This window comes from Manis pentadactyla, chromosome X (assembly GCF_030020395.1).
Source record: "Manis pentadactyla isolate mManPen7 chromosome X, mManPen7.hap1, whole genome shotgun sequence".
NCBI classification, from domain to species: Eukaryota; Metazoa; Chordata; class Mammalia; order Pholidota; family Manidae; genus Manis; species Manis pentadactyla.
This window is the reverse complement of record NC_080038.1, coordinates 77160668-77165266: the sequence shown is the minus strand read 5'-3', so window position 1 is coordinate 77165266 and position 4599 is coordinate 77160668.

Sequence of the window (4599 nt, the reverse complement as noted above, 5' to 3'; positions counted from 1 at the left end):
TGACCACAGCAATCCAAACATAAGCCACTGTTCTGATCACAAAGGGCCAACTGAGGCAAACTGCCAGCCACAGAGGATTGAGACCAGTGTTGGCAGACAGACAAAAATGGCAGCCCTGTCCATTGCATACCCAGGGCTCCACCACAAAAGAGAACTAGGCAGTGGATAGTAAAGAGTCTTGAGCTTCTGGGCACCACAGGATGCCTACTTCATAAGATCATTACTCGCGAGACCATGAAGCATAGCAGATCCATCTAATACAAAGGAAGATACACAGAAATCCTGAAAAAATTAATAGGCAGAAGAATTTGTTCCAAACAAAACTACAGGATAAGACATCAGAAAGAAGACTAAATGAAATGAAGACTACAAATCTTGATAAAGATTTCAAAGTAAAAGTCATAAATATGCTCACTAATCTACAAAAAAGAATTGAAGATCTCAGGGAGGATTTCAACAAAGAGATTGAAGAGTTGAAAAAGAGCCACTCAGAGCTAAAGAATACAGTAGCTGAAATGAAATATACAATGGGGGGAATGAATAATAGATTGCTGTAAGTAAAGAAGACAATCAATGAGATGGAAATTAGAGACCAAGAACACAATGAAGCTCAACAGAAGAAAGGAAAACAAATTTCTAGGAATAAAAAAGTGATAAGAGAGCTGTGTGACCAATAAAAATGAAACAATATTCACAGAATAGGGGTACCAGAAGGAAAAGAGAGAGAAAAAGGGATAGAAAGTCTCTTTGAGGGAATAATTACTGAAAGTTTCCACAGTCTGGGGAAGGAAACAGACACTCAGGTCATGGGAATCCCTAACAAAAGGAACCCCACAAAGACAACACCAAGACATAATAATCAGAATGGCAAGACTAAGGCTAAGGAGAGAGTATTTAAAGCAGGCAGAGAGAAAAACAAAAGATTACTTCTAAGGGAAAACCCATCAGGCTACCAGCAGACTTCTCAGCAGAGACTTTACAGGCCAAGAGGGAGTGGCATGATATATTTAATGTACTGAAACAGAAGGAACTTCAACCAAGAATCCTCTAACCAGCAAGATTATCATGTAAATTTGAAGCAGAGATTAAACAATTCCAAGATAAATAGAGGCTCAGAGAATTTATAACTACTAAAACAACATTACAGGACATGTTAAAGGACTGCCATACATGGAAATGTTCCTAAGGCTTAATAGTTTCATTAGTGAAAATAAACCCACTGTAAAGGGAGTAAATCAATTAATTATCAAGAAAGCATGAAATTAAAAGTAGTAAAACCAACTATACACAAAACCAAAGTATGCTCAAAAAGTGAATATTATGACAACTGATACATAAGTGTAGAGGAGGAATAAGAAGAGAAAAATAGTTTAAGATTGTGTTTGTAATAGAGCAATCAACAACTTAGCATAGAGCTTTACTGAGTAAGAAAGGTATCCTTGAACCTTCTGATAACCATAAATCTAAAGCCCTATAATAGATACCTAAAAGATGAGAAAAGAGGAGTCCAATTACAACACTAAAGAAAACCATCAAATAACAAGAGAAGAGTATGAGAGAGGAAGGAAGCAACAGAAAAGAATTATAAAAACAATCAGAAAACAGTCAATAAAATAGCAATAGGTACACACCTATCAGTAATTACATTAAATGTAAAAGCACAGAATACAATAATAAAAAGACATAGAGTGGCAAAATGGATTAAAAGAACAAGACCCGTATCTATGCTGCCTACAAGATACTCATTTCAGTCCCAAAGGCATACACAGATACACAAAGTGAAGGGATGGGAAAAGATATCTCAGGCAAAAAATAGGGAGGAAAAAAGAGCAGCAGCATTTATTTCAGACAAATTAGATTTCAAAACAAATAGAGTAACAAGAGACAAAGAAGGACATTATGTAATGGTAAAGGGATTTGTCCAACAAGAGGATACAACCATTAGAAATATCTTTGCACCTAATATAGAGGAACCTGAATATGTAAAACAAATCTAACATAATTAAAGGGGAAAATAGATAGCAACACATTAATTTTAGGAAACTTTAACACACCACTCACATCAACAGATCAACCAGACAGAAAATAAAGGAGGAAACAGAGGCACAAAACAATACATTAGATCAGATGGACTTAAAAGATATCTACAGAACATTCCACCTGAAAGCAGCAGGATACACATTTTTCTCAAGCACACCTGGAACGTTCTACAGAATAGATCATGTATTAATTAGCCCACAACAAGAACCTCAGTAAATTAAAAAGTATTGAAATTGTACTAAGCATCTTCCTAGACCAGAATGGTATGAAGTTAGAAATAAATTACACAAAGAAAAAAGAAAGCCTAAAAACACATGGAGGCTAAACAACATGCTTCAAAATAATCAGTGGATCAATGACCAAATTAAAACAGAAATCAAGCAATACATGGAGACAAATGAAAACAGAAATTCAACAGTCCAAAATTTGTGGGAAGCTCTGAAAGCAGTAGTAAAAGGAAAGTACATAGCAATACAGGCCTACCTCAAGAAACAAGAACAATGAAAAATAAACAGTGAATCTCACAATTAAAGAAACTACAAAAAGAACAAATGAATCCCAAGGTTAGTAAAAGGAGGGACATAATAAATATCATGACTGAAATAAAATAGAGAATAATAAAACAAGAGAAATAAATCAATGGAAATAAGAGCTGGTTCTACAAGAAAATAAACAGAATAGATAAACTAGCCAGATTATCAAGGAAAAAGGAGAGAGTATCAAGATAAACAAAATTAGAAATGAAGAAGGAATGGTCACAACAGAAACCACAGAAACAAAAATAATTATTAGAGAATATTATGAAAAATTATATGCCAATGAAGAAATGGACAAATTCCTAGAGAAGAATCACTTTCCAAAACAGACCCAACAGTAAAAAAATAATCTGAACAGACTAATTACTATCAACGAAATTGAAATGGTAATCAAAAAACTGCCAACAAACAAAATTCCAGAATGAGATGGCTTCACAGGTGAATTATACTAAACATTTAAAGAAGAGGTAATACTCATCTTCTTAAAGTACTCCAAAAAGTAGAAGAGGCCAGAATCCTTCCAAACTCATTTTATGAGGCCAGCATCACTGTAATATAAAAAGCAGACAAAGTGACTAAAACAATGAAAACTATAGACAATATCCCTGATGAACAAAGATGCAAAAAATCCTCAACAAATTATTAGCATACTGAATTCAAAAGTAAAACAAAAAGATCATCAGACAACCAAGTAGGATTTATTGCAAGGATGCAAGAATGGTGTAATCGTCAATCAATCAATATCACAAACCACATTAACAAAAAGGATAAAACCCACATGATCATGTCAATAGGTACTGAAAAAATATTTGACAAAATGAAACATCCATTCATGATAAAAAATATCAACAAAATGGGTATAGAGGAAGAAACAGAAAAGCTGTGTTTTATATACCCTCTACATCAAGATAAAATTAGAGATGAAGAAGGTATAGTCACAGCAATACCTCAATACAATAAAGGCCATATATAACAAATGCACAGCTAACATCATACTTAATGGTAGAAAACTGAAAGTTTTTCCTCTAAGATAAGGAACAAGACAGGGATGCCCACTCTCCCCATTGTTATTCAACATAGTTCTGGAGGTCATAGCCACAGCAATCAGACAAGACAAAGAGATAAAAGACATCCAAATTGGTAAGGAAGAAGTTAAACTGTTGCTATTTGCAGAAGACATTATACTATACATAGAAAATCCCAAAGACTACCAAAAAGCTATTAGATCTAATAACTGGATTCAGCAAAGTTGCAGGATACAAAATTAATACACAGAATTCTGTGGCATTCCTATACACTAATGATGAACTAGCAGAAAGAGAAATCAGGGAAACAATTCCATTCACAATTGCATCAAAAAGAATGAAATACCTAGGAATAAACCTAACCAAGGTGAAAGACCTGTACTCTGAAAATTATAACACACTCATGAGAGAAATTAAATAAGACACCAGAAAAAGGAAATCTAATCTGTACTCATGGATAGGAAGAATTGGTATTGTCAAAATGGACATCTTGCCTCAAACAATGTTCAGATTCAATGAAATCCTTATCAAAATACCAACAACATTTTTCAATAAACTAGAAGATATTATTCTAAAACTCATATGGAATCACAAGAGACCCTAAATAGCCAAAGAAATCCCAAGAAAGAAGAACAAAACTGGGCATATTAACTCCCTAACTTTAAGCTCTACTACAAAGCAACAGTAATCAAAACATTATGGTACTGGCACAAGAACAGACCCATAGATCAGTAGAATAGAATAGAGAGCCCAGGTACAAAGCCATGCATATATGGCCAATTAGTATGCAACAAAAGAGCCATGAATAAGCAATGGGGAAAAGGCTCTTCAATAACTGATGTTGGAAAAACTGGACAGATACATGTAAGGGAATGAAACTGGATTACAGCCTAACTCCATATACAAAAGTCAATTTGAAATGGATCAAGGACCTGAATGTAAGACATGAAACTGTAAAACTCTGAGAAGAAAACATAGGCAAAAATCTCTTCAACATA